The sequence below is a fragment of the Podarcis filfolensis genome (genome assembly GCF_964270895.1).
Source record: "Podarcis filfolensis genome assembly, chromosome: 5".
NCBI lineage: Eukaryota > Metazoa > Chordata > Lepidosauria > Squamata > Lacertidae > Podarcis > Podarcis filfolensis.
In genome coordinates, this window is record NC_139608.1 from 82,978,196 (window position 1) to 82,994,537 (window position 16,342).

At 40.5% G+C, this 16,342-nt stretch overlaps 1 protein-coding gene and 2 long non-coding RNA genes across 3 annotated transcripts in view; 2 read left to right on the plus strand and 1 right to left on the minus strand.

Annotated features, from left to right (window-relative positions):
* The window catches only part of LRMDA (leucine rich melanocyte differentiation associated), a 746,646-nt gene that overhangs the window by 477,185 nt on the left and 253,119 nt on the right, over positions 1–16,342 (minus strand).
* LOC310763096 overlaps positions 1–16,342 on the plus strand; it is a 135,494-nt gene that overhangs the window by 107,130 nt on the left and 12,022 nt on the right. The gene's annotated exons all lie outside the window — the stretch shown is intronic.
* LOC310763066 lies at positions 12,973–15,497 on the plus strand. The gene is made up of 2 exons (XR_014548447.1): positions 12,973–13,964; positions 15,372–15,497. It is a non-coding gene; the product is annotated as an uncharacterized lncRNA (long non-coding RNA).

Below are 16,342 nucleotides of genomic sequence, written 5' to 3' on the forward strand. Positions count from 1 at the left end.
AAAGTTGTAGGGTTTTTTTATACATCTCCCACTTTCAGACTTTTATAAACTTTTCTCCCTTAATGTGTCCAAGTGTACCTGTGCAGCCTGGGGGAATAGAAACTTTGAAAAAAGTAAACCAACATTCTTGGGATTCTAATGTCTGTGGGACTGAATAAAAAGAGGAAAGAAACAAAAAAATGCCTTGCGGGTTGTATGAAGCACAGAAGCACTACAGAAAATGTATATAAACTTAATAGCTTTCTCAGATTTTTATGTCACCAATACAAACTGAACATCCCCCCATCCCCGTTTCCCCAACCCAAACAGTGATGTAACATTCATACAAACATTGGAGAGAGGCTGAAAGTTGCTAATATCAATAAGAAGGAAAACATTACGACAACTATGTATTACGGAATGCAGCAGGTACAGTTTGTCCTGTAGAATCTTTGTTTGGGCACTGGCTAAATGGCCGCCAGTCTGCCATGGAAGCCTCTCGTTGTTATTGTTTTTCCACTCTAGCCACACAAAGTTATTCCATCAATTTTTCAGAAACACTTTGATCCAAACTTCACCCAGAAGTGATATGAGATGCTTGAAAGTGTTGTCTGGATAAATACTAATTGGATTTTGAAATGCTTTAAATTAAAATTCTCAACTTGTAACCCCTTTTTCTGTTGTTTCTTTAAACACTCATATATATTTAAAAGCATTTAAAAACTAAATTAAAGGAGAAATTGATAGTTGTTTGGACAGCTGCAAATAGTTAAATTTATAAGTGTCAAAAATGGTAGGGGGACTAGCAACGCACCCTTTCTCTCTCCCTGTCTCTTGCATATATCCTCCTCTTTGAGGAGCCCCAAAGGCTACTGTGATGTTCAATCAAAGATGAAAACATCCAGAAGTATAAATTGAACACCAGCTACCAGTACCTCAATCCAACAAAGCTATAGGAAATAGTTGCAGTGCACCTATTGGAAGAGATGGGGTATCCTGTTATCCTAAAAACACATAGAAATGTAGGTCATGCACTGCTTTTGTTAATCTGCCCAATTTGGTACTTTTAGCTGTTCAGCAGCCATGTTATAAAAAGGTGGATTACTTAAGAAACAATTAGGTGAGTATACAAAACAATTTGCAGGCAAGCTTACTCCTTCAGCTTCGCAAGTGAAGTGCCTTTCAAGGCTGATTTATAACACTGTCGTCTTCAGAAGGCAAAATAATTAATAGGAGCATGGACTTCTAATTTCAGTGACTTCCAGAGAAAGTGGATTTCATTTGATTTATGATGGCTGGCGACTTTGCATTTTATCAGTTCATTCACTCATTATTTATGCTGATGACCAATTTCAATGGGTCGCTATCATCTAACTCGATACTAATCAAAGAGAATTAGGGTTCACTGCATTATTTAGAAGACACTAATTTATCTTCAGAACAAGTAGTAAGAACAGTTTGGGGCCTTCAACACTTTAAGGAAAAAGAAAAAGAAGCAAAGCTTGCTAATTCACAGCATTTTCATGGCATTACAAATGAATGCTGCATTTGTTAATTATTCTATAACAAAGCAACTACAGGAAGAATATAAACACAATACATAAGGCATATAACAATGAAGAGAAGACCTCTCGCCTGACATTTGGCTAGACAGTGATAGTGCGAGGTTTCCATTTTCAATATGGATAGTCTAAAAATATATTAAGGGTGCTTTCAGGGCAGAGAGCTTGGCAAGCGGCTAGATAAGAACATCTGATCAGACACTTATAAGGAGACTGTGCTGATCCCCATGTATGTAACTATATTGTTACGGGCCACCCCAATCTCTGCCGAGCGGTAGCAAGGAATTCCATGGGTCTTGGCACATAACCAGGGGTTGTGTTTCCTTGGGGAAAATGGGGCACAATGGAGGCTAGTGTCTTTATGTACTATGGTTTATTTACACATATTTAGAATCTAAAACCTTCATCAGGGAGGGTGCAGAATATTACACCCAAAGAGTATCTCTTGTTGCTCCCCTCACAGCTTCAGCGAGCTTGGGTCCAGAGCAGCCATGCTCCCTGGTCTCTTGGTGCAACCTCTCCCAGCAAGTGTGCATGCAGTCCTACCCCTTTCCCTGCTCCTTCTTCCCAGCAGTACTTGCAAAAAACCCCAACTCTTCCCTTTCCACTTCCAGCGATATAACTCCCAGAATGCCCCATGCAGAGGGACTTACTGTTAAACCACTCTGTGAAGGTGCCTATGGGAAAGAAGGTAAATGATGGGAAAAGCAGAACCATTTCAGGGATCAGTGTTGCAGTCACCCAGCTAAAAGGGGTGGGGAACCCAGTCGATGAAGTGACGAGCAATGAGCCTACAGATGAATCTTATGTGTAAATCTGGCTAATTTGCAGACTCACTGGAAAGAAAAAAAATGGGGAACAAGTGAGCCATGTTTGCAGCAATGATGCTAGAACAAGGACCTATGAAATCCCAAATAGATTATGGAGCTACTTGTAACGTCCTTCCTTTTAATCTATTGAGCAGAAATATCAGAATGGCAAAATCGCACAGGTCTCATTATTTCTAAAGGTGCAACCAGTATGACTTCCAAAATGAAGAATCCTGCTAGCCCTTCTGGAGCCAAGAATCAACAAAACTGCAGAAGAAAGGCATCATTGAAAGAAGCACTGACTGGATCAGCAGCCTAGTAGTGATACCGAAGCCATAGTGAAAACTGAGAATTTGCACTGATTCAAAACTGCTCAATAGGTGACTAAAAACAAAGTCGCCACCCACTGCCAACAAGTGAGGATGTACTACTACTACCTGACCAGTCTAGAGCAAAAGTGTTTACTGTCTGCAATGTCAAGAACAGATTTGGCACTGATAACCACATCCTTTAAGAGGAACCACTGGCTATGAATGCCCATGGGAATCAGCCCAGCTGATTTTCAGTTTTCCCATAGAAGCTGAACCAGGTACTGGAAGGGCTCTGGGGCATCAAGATTGTGGTTGAGCATATTCTTGCCATAAGAAAAAGGGATGATAAGGAAGAGATAATACAGGCTCATGATAGCTAACTGCAACAACTGCCCCACAGATGTTGGGAGAAGAACATTAAACTGAATGCTGACAAAAGTACCCTGTATTGGACATCTATTGTCTATTGATCTCACTAGGACTATGACCAGAACTGGAGAAGGTGAGAGTCATTAAGGAGATGACTGGGCTAGTTAACTATGTTCAAATTTTGTTTACACTTGTTAGCCACTCAGGTTACTAACACACACTGACACAACTAGGGAATGGGCACCAGTCTTGGGAAATAAATTCAAAAGAATTTTAAAAACTCAGTAATGGAACTCCAACACTGATTATAGCCTAACTGAACAACTGGTAGTACACTATGATACTATGAAAACACAACTAAGCAAAAGATTCCGAGCTCAGGACCAAGACAACTTGGACAAACGGTCAGTCATTGGTAGGTCCCAAATAGGAGAAACAGATGCCATGGATTCCACAAAGGAAAGAGGCACAAAAGTGAAGTACAGCACACAAAACAATGAAATAGACCTAACAGAAGAAAGCATGGCATCCAGAACAATTACACAAATGAGAAGTGGGAAGGAGGTAGAGTTTTCCAAATGGAAATGGAAATGCTGTGGGGGGGGGCATATTTAAATTTAACAATGCTATATTATATAATAGATATGTATTCCCATTTTCTAAAAACTTTCCTAGGCACCTCTTGGAAATTATCATAAGCAATTCAACCCTTTCGAATACCAATGCAAATCACAAGAATTTGATATTTTGTTGTACAACCTAGGAGAGAAGTGGCAAACCATATTATCTTCAATTCACATAAAAGTAGTTAGCCAACAAGACAGCTGACTGAGATTTTATTATCCATGCAATAATTTTTACAGTGAACTCAAAATACCAATATAAGAAATTATCTGATGAGTTTAAAACATTAATATCTAAACAAAAGGACATGTTTTATAGGGTAAAAGTAGCGTTTTTCTTGCCAAAGAATAATTATGGACATATTAAACTGATTAAGTACCCATTTGGATTAACATTCACAAGAGTTTTATTCATGTAAACAAAACATGCTCATCATACTAATGAGCTGAAATAAAACCCACTACTTGGCATACTTTTCTGCACCATATCCCAATTTACATTTCATTACTAGTGAAAACAAAGCTTGAACACATTCTGAAAACCTGTTTACCTTCAAGCTGCTATCAATTTATTGCTATTAATGCACATTTTAAAGTACTTTCCCTCCTACCTCATGTCTGTGTTGACACTCAAGCCTAAAATAAATTTCACTTACACTTTACCTTTGTACTCTACTAATAGCAACAGTCGTGGTCAGCAAATCCATTCCACTACACTTAGTGCTTCTTGCATTAGAGCTCAGGTAATGAAAATAGAGTCGAGGTCTTTTTCTGGGACTTCGTGTTTTGTCAAATATAGAATTCTCCCATCACTGATATTTGCGTGTCGAGGTCCCCAAGCCACCCCCCAAATAACTCACAACGCACACTTAATTTTTGTTTAAGGTTTTTGGCATAATTTTGGCCACAACTTTATTTAAATACAAAACCGTGAGTGGTTGTTTAGGCATTGGTTAAGACTATCTGTCCCCCCGCCTGGGGACAGAACTGACTTCCGGGCACCACCGAAAGACAGTGCGGGGGAAAGCAAGTCGGGGAGAAATGGAGCTGAGTCACAGACCCTCACTTCTCATCCCAGCCTATCCTAACCCCTCCTCCACCAATTTATAACCAATGCCTAACCGCAACCTTACAAGTTGTGACTATTTGCTACACAGTAGGCAAAAACCAAATGGCCCAGCCAATCAGCCAGATGGACAAAATTCCTACCAAGCCCCTGCCCCAACGGCAGACGACCCCATGACAGGCATAGCAAGGTCAATGCAACAACCCCTTACTCAAGGGCGGGTGGGCGGGTGATCCGTTGCACGCAGCAAAGAGAAAGCTCCAGGCTGCCTGCAGAGTATTTAAACATTTTACCCCTCCCACCAAAATTGCAACATAACTTTTACCCCAGCAACCCAGTGAACCAATCACTGCCCCAGGCCATCTTTAGAGACCCTGCCTGGTAACAGAGGGGTGGCTCAGCAGACCCCACCGCAACACGTGCTCTCCATGAAGGAGAACCCGCTTTACAGTTTTATCTGAAAGTACTAAGCATCAAGAGTTTCCCTTGTGGCACCTAGACTCACCGCCATATATTTTCTTCATTTCTCCTATAGCAGTTAGAACTCTGCTGTGACTCATCGCTAATACCAAAGACCAAAATTAAAAATAATAATATACATTGGTAACAGGTGTATATGGGAACAGGTAACCCCTACCTTTGCAGAAGGAGGGTATTTAGAAAAAGAAAGAGCTGTGCACATAGATGTCTTTGCTAAACTCTGGACTGGGAGCTTTGTGAATTCAGATACATGCTACTGAATAATATAATAAGTGTATAAAAAAAATTCCACTGATTATTGCTGTTGTTGTGAGCCCAACCCATGCCTCCTATGTCTTGCAGTTTTCCTTTGGACATGGAGTCCCTTGACAGTGGTGTAAAAAATAAATGTACCTCAATGCCAGCAAGTACTGGTACCTTGCTCAAATTTACAGAGGTATGCAATATTGTTGTTCTTCGGAACACGCAAGTCAGTGTAGACAAGGAAGGGAATAATATATGTCTGTAAGTGATTCCCTTCATGACAACAGCCAGAGCAGCCACTAATGACTGGGGAACCAGAGAGAGAGAGAGAGAGAGAGAGAGAGAGAGAGAGAGAGAGAGAATGAATCTCAGAATCTCCACATGTGTTACACTGCAATTGTTGTGTTTCTACCAATGGAAGGATCCTTGCTAGACATTATTCAACACAGTAAAACATTACAGGTTGTAGGGTGAGACCTTGAAATTAATCTGAACAAATCTCATTTATCCACAACTTGTTTGTTAGGAAGACAAGCTTACCAAGTTGTCAACTGTCCCTCACTGCCCTCCACCCATCTCTCCCCCCCCCCCCCCGGAGTTAAGTGCAAAACAGCTTGTTTCAATCTGTAGTAAATACTGTTGGGTTAACGTGTTGGGAGTGTTTTGCAAAACAAAACATACTGCAGCTGTTCTTATAGAAAGGGCCATAAACAGATGACCTCTAAAACACACTCCCTGAACTTACCTTTTGTGTCCAACAAATGCACAGAGAAATATATTTTGTTTTAATTCCAGTACTTAAAAAGGGGTAGTGCTACATAACTTCTATTCTTCATAATGTTCATAAATGCCTGCATGTGTACATCCCCAGGTCCCACTTCCATTCCATATATATGAAAATGCAATTTACTGTACGTCAAATAAAAAATGCAGTTTTCAAATGCATGACAACAGGTGCTAGTTAAACGATCAGACACTATTTGTTACCTAGTCTCTTGCTCTCATTTGCAGCATGATAAATTGCATTTTAGGAGAGTACTGCGATCTAAGGGGTCTTGACATGTTTTTATTGATTTGCATAGGTTATATGCATGTATTCCTGTTTGTAGGCAAATAGCGCCAGGAGTAAATTCCAGTCACTGTGCTTCTTGTTTCAAGAAAATTGTAGTCATCACAGGGGAGCCAAGATGGAGTGAGGCTGGGTAAAAGAGACATATGCAGCCCACTGGAATCTTAGAACCTCTATTAAGATTTATAGGCTGTAGGATTCTTTTGGGCTTCAACATTATTCTTAGTAAACCCTTTCTGTCTTCAGTTGTTTATAAAAACTGGCAGCTTTAGCAAAGACAAAAGCTGATGGTATAGGTAGCACAATTTAACATAATAGTTTTTGCCTGTCCTCCACGTACCCTGAGCGGATGCTGAAGAAGAAGAAAATCCTCACAACATATGTATAGAGTCTGTCCCGATCTTTGCCAGGTACATATAATTTCTAAGGTGTTTAATATGTGGGACATTTGTGACTTTGAATGGTGTTCCACAGCTGGTGGTATTTCATAGTATGACACCTGGTTGAAAACATGTGATTCAGAGCATAGTATATGATTGCAAGAGTGTGCATTCAAGGTTTCTGGATCTCTCTATATTACTGTGTGCAGTTCAAGTTGCCTGACGTGACCTTTAAAGCACCCAAAGGACTGGGGCTGACCCCTTAGAATGCCATTCAGTAAGCAAGATTGTTCCCACGGGTTAAAAAGGGACAAATAATGTATCTCAACGGAAGCAAATTAAAAACGTAAGAGCAACCCTACTGGATCAGATCAAGGATCCATCTAATCAGCACCCTATTTCTAAAAGGAGCAAGCCGGCAGTATGCCAGGCTATGGATGCTGCCTCCCTTTCCTTTGTTCCTTCCTTCCACCCACTTGCTGCTGCTGAAGTACCTTCAGCAGCCAGAAAAATGAGGTGGGAGACAAGCCATTCGGAATGCTGTCAGTGGGTGGGGGCTGGCTGAAGAAGGCCCAGAAATCAATTGAGTTTGACTAAGAGGTAAAGGGACGCGGGTGGCGCTGTGGTATAAACCACTGAGCCTAGGGCTTGCCGATCAGAAGGTTGGCGGTTCGAATCCCCGTGACGGGGTGAGCTCCTGTTGCTCGGTCCCAGCTCCTGCCAACCTAGCAGTTCAAAAGCATGTCAAAGTGCAAGTAGATAAATAGGTACCGCTCCGGCGGGAAGGTAAACAGTGTTTCTGTGCGCTGCTCTGGTTTCGCCAGAAGCGGCTTAGTCATGCTGGCCACATGACCTGGAAAAACTGCGGACAAACGTCGGCTACCTTGGCCAGTAAAGCAAGATGAGCGCTGCAACCCCAGAGTTGTTCGCAACTAGACTTAACTGTCAGGGGTCCTTTACCTTTACCTTTTAAAGAAGTAAGCAGAGTTTCTGTTCCCCACTCCCTCTCAGATACAGCTCCAGGGAGGTGCTCAGAAGCATTCACTTCCATTTTTACTTCGTCACAATTTGCTGGGACGTCCAGTGGTGGTTAATGTTAACTATGGTTTTCTGAGCACCTTACCTTCATGAAAAGGACATGCCGGGGTGAAGATGCTTCACCCCACCGCGTCCCTGGTGGAGATTGCCAGAGCACCTTCCTGGAAGGTGCCCTGGCGATCATCAAAGGGACACACCAGGACGAAGACACTTAGTCAACAAAAGCCCAGCTTATCCAGAAAATAACGTATGCTAGGCATACCTTAAATTGCTGAGTGCCAACAACTCAAAAAAATAGGAAAGTTTGAAGAGAGTACAAGCTGCTTAGAAAATCAATGCCAACATATATTGTGGCAGGGGTCAAGGAAAAGACTGCTGATTGGGAATCATAAAGTTGGAAGGGACCCTAAGAATCATCTAGTCCAACCCCCTGCAATGCAGCTGTTCCTTATGGGGATCGAACCTGCAGTCTTGGTAATTTCAGCACCATGCTCTAACCAACTGAGTTATCCCGCTTTAGGACTGTGGCATCCTTCCTAAATACACATCCCACCTAAAGAGAAACCAATGCTTTCGGAGGTTGCTTTTCTAAATGTCCAGCTATGTTTTCAGGCTTAAAATTCTAAAGGGATAAATGAGCTTTGTGAAATGGAAATGCCAAACACACATTGCTTCTCAAGTAACAAACCCATAGACGGAACTAACTCTCTTGGGATTCTGTACTGAAGTTCCTTCCCTACTTGTATCATCTCAGAATATGATACTGAAAAAGATCACTTAGTTTATTTTCAGTATGAAAAATCAAATATGGATGGCATATTTCCTAACAACACACCACTCTTCAGTAAGAGTTCAAAGCCGCTGGGAATTTAACAAATGAAGTTCTAATTTATATTACAAAATAAGAAGATGAGCAAGTAAGAGTAAGTGGCAGTAGCACGTTATTGTTTTTCCCTTCCACATCTGCCTCTCCTTATTCTGTGGAGATACAATTATCATTCTTAAAATTATTGACTTGTTTCCCCATGCAAAATACATTGTTCAGGAAAGATTTTACTTCAGGACTCAAGAAGAGCGAAGGCAAATGATTCAACACAAGGTGTTTGGAGTTCATGGAGCGATGTTTTGAATTGATCTTATGAGCACAAACCTGAAGACTGCTTGCATCTGATTCCAGTATGTATGTGTCCTTTTTGCAGATTCTCTATAAAAGCTTGTGACAAGAATCAGCTCACACTTCTTTGTTTCTCCCAGTATACCCAGTTACCTCATTGTGTACATTTCTTTATATCCCTATATCAGAAGTCATTATATCTGAGTTGCTATAGCTACTCTATTATTTATATATTCTGATGTACTAGCAGGATGACTAAAAACTTTGATTAAATGCTTCAAAACTGGGGAATTCAAAGTCAGTGAGTGGCTACTTTATCTCTATTTTGTCCCACCACATAGCGTATGCACAAAAGTGGCAAAGGTACTGGCTATATTTATTATACTTCATTATTTTATTACTTTTATCATCTCACACTATGTTATGAATCCAATGCAATAATGGCAAGTGTAAACTACAACTTGATTTAGTAAACTACTACTTGAAGCTTGAGGTTTCTGTGCTAAATCATAGTAAATATTAGAGCCCTATAACAAAACCTCTAGAACAATTCAATTTAATACCATTTTAGAATCCAGTGTCAATGTAGAACCCGACATCAGTTCTGAGAATAGATAATGCATCGTAATTATTTAAGTTGTCTGTTGTTGCTTATTTTTTGTACAGCACTTAGAGTTATTATTAATATATTAAGCGGTAGAGAAATTAAATAATAGTCAATAATCCATAGTTCCCCACACAGATTCCCCGTTTATTCAACATACCAAGTAGATCCGGTGCACATTCAATGGTAACCAGATCTGACGAAAGGCTTTCAAACTGCTATTCAACTAGGAGCAGGGCTTTTTCTATGGTGGCCTAAGAAATATGGAACTTTTCCCTTTATGAGGTCAGAATGGTAGCTTCTGTTTCCTCCTTATAGAGATGGTTGAAAACCATGGCATTCTACTGAGGTTTAGAAGGCTGAGACTTGGTTTTTCAGCTACTCACGTCATGACTTTTGTTGTCAGCTTTTATATGTTCATAGTTTTGATTCTAGTTTTTAAATAATGTATTTTACTTTTAAGACTCTTTACGTGAATTGCTTAAAGAGTATTCCTGCTGAAAGGCAAGCTGCAAAAACAAGAAGGTGGGGATGTGAGCCACCAAAGTATCTGATGCGATTCTGATGCTCCACTACTACCACCACCCTGAGTAAAGTAGCCCATCTATCTGCATTTTGTGCCTTCCTCCCCCTTCGAAAACCGTATATTCAGCAGTCCTAGCACAGCGCATGCTCTTTGTTTGTGCTTATTAAATAAAAGAAAGGATCACCTTCAACTATATTAATGATGGACTGGTGGATGAAGGATGCCTGCGAAAATTCACAACATCTGTTTGCTCCACTCTCTCCCCAGCATGCTGCACCTATTTCTCATGCTTAATGATGCTCATCCACTCTGCAAGTTTTACGAACAAATGTGTGTTTAGCCACATTCATCATTCTGAATGAGTGTTCTTGATGAAGCATCCACTGGCCTGTTTCGCTCTTTCTGCTACACTTTAACAAATGACAACTGCTCTACGTATTTTTCATTTTGTTAAAAAATAAAAAAGGAAAGGCTAAGTGAAGGATAGGCCTAGCATTTTTTTTTAACTTCTGTGGTAACTTTAGTGGGGAAAACGGGAGGGGGGGATCCACTACCCAGCACTTAACACTGCACACATTCAAAACCATGAATCTTCACACAGAAACATTAAACACTCCCTGATCTGGCAGTCACTGGGTGTTTGGGGCCTCTCTTCCCAAGGGGCATGCCACATCATCACCGACATACTGAGAACAACAGACCTCCCACACATACTCCTGGTATACTCTGCCACATATTTTGCTATGATGACAGGGTTAACACAAGAAAGCAAACCAAACTAAAACACCATATCATCTCCTTTGCCTTAGACACTCTGTATTACAAAACCTTAATGGAAATCTGACCTGTCCCTTTTAGCCAAAACAGATGCAACAGGGAAAGCAATTTTTATTTATTGACATCTACTCCATTCACAAACAAAAGAGTTGGGGTTGAATTTTTACATCAAAAGTAGTGCTGTGTTTATTTTTGGTTTTGACCACTGCCCAGTAATTTATGAGAAAATAAGCTGTATTCAAAAATTATCAAAGAGGAGAGAAAATTTTGGTAAAATCTCATGTTGCAGTGCAGGTTTTTGTGTGTACTTTCCTTACTTGTAGAGATGCCGGGGGGGGGGGGTTGTGAACATCCTTCATTTCATTTCTTTAATCATTATCTCTGGTAGTCTGCACCTTGCAGCCTTCCCGGGTTCCCACACTTTCTGAAAATCCCATGATGTCCTCAGCTAGGTTTTTCTGGAAGAGTGGGAAGTGAGGAAGGTATCTACTGCTGGGCCTGGCAGCAGTTCAATGGAATTTTTTTAAGTGAAGTCTTTTTACTTTTAAAGAAATCAGTGTAGTTCATTAAAAAAATTAAAAGGAAGGACTTTGCTTAAAAACAAATTTGGCAACTATGTTGATCTCAGCCTCAGGCACTCAGTAGCCAATTTCCCCTGCTTCAATTAAACCTTGGGGAAAGATACGTGAGGTAACTTCTCCTATGGGATTTTTTTTTTTCCAGATCGGGAAGCTGGGGAGGCTGCACAGTGCTGGAGAAATGACTAATGGAAAGAGAAAAACAAGCCCACCCATGGCCATTTTGCAGTGATAAGATAAACTCAGCCCCACTTCTGCCAAAATTCTAAAGAAATCCTGAAATGTCCTGAGAAAATGGCAGAAAAATCAAACTCTCTCACAGGGGAAAAAAAACTTTCAAGAAATAGCAGGACGGGTTTTTGGCAGAGCACTAAAGGTCATATAGGTGGGGGAATTGTGACTCCTTCCCACTTCCCTCTATCCATCACTGCAGGCATATCTCCCAGCCCAGCTCCAAAACTAAGAGTGAGATTTGCTAGTTAGAGCAAAGAGCCAGAAGCAACTTGGACATATACCCTTAGATGTAAACATGAGTCACCACCATCCCATGTGTTACACAGGAGTGAGACATAAGAACAGCCCTCCTAGACCAGAACAAACGTCCATTTAAGTCCAGCGGCCAAGTCTCACAGTATCTAACCACATGTCTATGGGAATCCAACAAGCAGCACATGAGCACAATAGCAACCTCCCCAGTTGTGATTCCTGGCAATTGGTGATCAGAGGTCTATTGCAATATTGGAGGCAGTACACAGCCAGTGTGGCTAATAGCCACTAATAATCTCATTGTCCATTAATTTATCGAATTCCCTTAAGAGTTAGCCTTAAGATGAAATGTGAGCAGAAGTGGCAGACATTTGGAAGAGTCTTTAGTAATGTGGACACTTCAGAACACCTGGCTATTATGTAAAATAACTAAGCAATTATTAGAAATCACCCCAGAATTGGCCCTACTAAACATCTTCCAAGACAATAATGCCCATTTACACCACAAAGAACTCACAACCCGCCTACTTTCAGCAGCCAGAAACATCATAACCAGACACTGGAGAGACCTGTCAGGAGTAAGCATGGACCAATGGTACCAAATAGTATGGGAAACAGCCCTACTAGAAAAATTAACCAATAAACTGAAACTGACACAGGGACAAACAGAAGACGATGCCTTCACCCTGGTATGGCTCCCCTGATCCAAAACACCCACCCACCCCACTCACACACGAAAACAAAGACCACCACAGCCAATCACAAACAAACAGCCACACCCTAGGCCGACCCCAACCTCTCTCACCACCAAAGAAACACAGGTGAATAGCAGAGAACCTGCACAAGCGACGCTGACACAAAACCCCAAATATATTAAGTAAAATAGAAACATCACCACCCGACCCTCCCATCTCCCCCCCCCCACCTCTTTCCCCATTTTCTTCCTAATGTCTCAACAAATGAAACTGATTTGTAAAAATACGAGAGAGAGACATTACACATACTTTTGTAAATCAAGAAAATCTTTAATAAAAATACATTTTTAAAAAAGAACACCTGGCTATTATTTGTTTTCATTTGGCATAATGAAGAATTGACTCTGTTGTGGAGGGTTTCATGGATAAGCTCTTGTGGGACAAAAACTGAAAGGCACAAGAGCAAATGCCTCTTTACAGCTTAGGAGCCAAAGGATCGTATTGTAAAGAACACCTAAATCCCCATTTCAGCAAGAAGCTGCCCAAAGACAAAGGAACATGTCCATAAAGGTCCTTCCAGGCAGCAATGAACACTTTTTTTAAAAAAAAGAGCATGCCTACATAAATGAACTAACAGCAGTGTACCCACTGAGGTCAGTTTGAGGATTGTGCAACAACCATTTTAGACAAAAGGCATAACCTTCTGTACCTTGGTTGCCCCCCTTTTCTGTGACAAAGCCATTTAAGCTAACCAGGCAACTCCAAAATTTCCCCCGGTCTTAAAGGTAGCATATAGTATATCTTTTAGCATCTTTCTATTGGGTCTCCATAAGACTGAATAAAATCTAAACTGAAAGGTGAGGTTCAAGTAGGCTGGCTTTCTTTGGCTTGCCTTGATAACATTTGCTATTTTGCTACACAGACACCCTGTTGCCTATCAGGCATTGTCCAGTTTTTCTTCTTGACCTGCTCAGTAGCCTCCACAAGTATCCCTGGGTTACATAACCTACCCTGTCATAATGCACCTCAGGGTGAGGAACCTGTGGCCTTCCAGCTGTTGCTGAACTACAATCATCAGCCCCAGACAGCATGGTCAGCCAATGGTCAGAGGTGATGGGAGCTACACTCCAGCAGCACTGAAAGAGACACAGATTCTTCAGCCCTCATCTACTCTCCCACTCTCCATTCCTTTGAGTCTCAGCAGACTCAGCAACTGCAAACTCAGGCCAAACGTCTACCTTCTGGAGCCTACCAGGTGCTTAACAAGCCCAACTCCACTTTTGCAATCCTAGGCAGGCAGATAAACACAAGAGGTCAATTGAGTCCCTGCTGAGCCAAGTTTTCCTTAGCATAAAGTAACATCTAATGTGAGCATAATTTGATGTCTCATGACAACTTATTGGCATAGCAAGTTTGAGGACTTAGGCTGTAGGAAAAGCTTTTGGTTCAGAATGGTAAAACAGCTGGAGGAACAAAGATGAACATATTTCAGACCTCAAATGAAGCCTCAGCATGATAGAACAAATTCAATCGAGTTTCCAATTGGCAAACTGTTTCCAACAAATGCTGTTTCTTGGGTAAGATGGATAACTTACATTTTGGAACATATGCAGAGAATTACCCAAAACAGATGTAAATGTGCTCGAACTCAAGGCTTCTTTGGCACAAACAATACATAGAAAAGTGGAGCATTTCATTCCACTTAAAGTGCTGTGCACTGAGGAGGGCTCAGATTTGGGATGGAACTTCTGCCAGCTGAAATGATTTTATCAGTGCAGAACAGCAAGGAACTTCTCTGAAAGAACTAGGTTTTCTTTTAAAAGGTACAATGAAATCCATAAGAAATGGAGACATGACATTTTACTATAAATTCAGGCTTCTCAGATGCATAAGTAGTTAAGGAATTGATTCTTATACTTAACAGAAAATTGTCCATGACAAATTTATAAGCCACATACAAATTGCTACTTTTTCCAAACGTCCACAATGAACAATGCAACAGGGCTGATAAACACAGCCTATATCCTTGATAAAAAGGGAATTTGTAATTATAGCAAAATATTCAAATTACCAATAAAAAGTTAATAGTAGTAAAAATTCAAATTACCACTTTCTTAAAGAACGCCAGTGATCCTCATATTTCAGAACTTAGGGCCCACAGAGGAATTTTCTAAGAAAATTAATTTACATTTTTTCAGCTGAAAATGCATTTTGTCTTCAGTAAAACAGATTTGTATCTCAAAGTGGAAGAAAGGATTTATGCAAAAAAGAACTCATGGGATCATTACAGAAACACAAAATGTAATTTTCTGCTAGAATTGTGAATTGCATTTACAAGAATTGTTTTTCAAATATGGCCCCAAATCACATAAAACACATATTGGAAGGGGGATTAGTATGTTTCAAGAGCAGCCTTCTTATAAAGTATTAGGTGTTTTTTATGCAACGTAAGTATCTTGTTTAAATACTTTTTTGTTGTTAATTTTTAAATCACACTAATACACAAATATCAAAACTTACTTATTGTTAAGAAAGTATGTTGTGTTGAATATCTATTCTGGTTATGTTTCTCCTGGGATATCTCCACATTTACATTTATGCTCCAGCTCACTTTTAGTTTCCACTTTTGCCATATGTTTCTTCCTACTTATGGCATACGCAGGAGCAGCCCAATACATTTTGGTGTCTAAGGTAGCAGCCCCCTCTCAACTGATTAACATGGGACACAGTCACCCAGGTGGTTCTCTTCTGCAAGCTTCAGAGAAATAAATGGAAGTTGGAAAGACTACTACACTGAATCTTTGTGGCTCCTAGTAATTCCATCAGGACTTGTTTAGGGGAAGATGATCAGTATTCTTTTTTGTATCATGACATCAAGGGTATGTAGTACTTTACAAAAAAAGCATAAGCAAATAAGACAGGTCCCTGACCCAAATGAGTACCAGAAGAGGAAAGGGATAATGGGATTAATGTGAGCAAATTGGGGAGCAATCTCTATATAATCATGCTGGCTATGTACAAATTACCATCTTAAAACAGAAAATACAATGTGTAAAAAAGAGGTTGTGATCTAAAGAATTACTTTAGGCTTGCCCAAAGGTTTCAGCACACAAGTGGGATTTTTGAATGTTTAAATTTGAATCATGTCATACTACAAACTGCTTTTGAAAGTCCCAGCAGCTTCAACACCTTGCCATGTGGTACTGGAAGGGAGGCACATGGAGAGGTGAGCAGCTGCTGTCTGAGGAATGTTGGCCCAAATCCCATTTATGGAAGAGGACTGATTAGGATGCAAACAACTGCACAACCACTGTCCTGAATTCTCCTTCCTGTTCACAACAGACTTCAGATAACATTTTATATTCCACGTCCTTCCACCCAATGTAAGAAGCCTTCAAAACAACTTACAACTCAAAATAAAAACAGTTAAAAATAATCTAGCAATAAAGCAAAATTACTCAGCTGCTATCAGCAAAACACACACCAGCTAATTTAAAAACATTGTTTTTACCTGATGCTGGAAAAGCAGGCAGAGGGGAGTTCTAGTGGAGCTTCTCAAGTCCACAATCTGGGTTGGCACTTCCACCAAGAAGGTCCACCCCATGTTTTCACCTGCTGCTGCTGGTGTTGTTG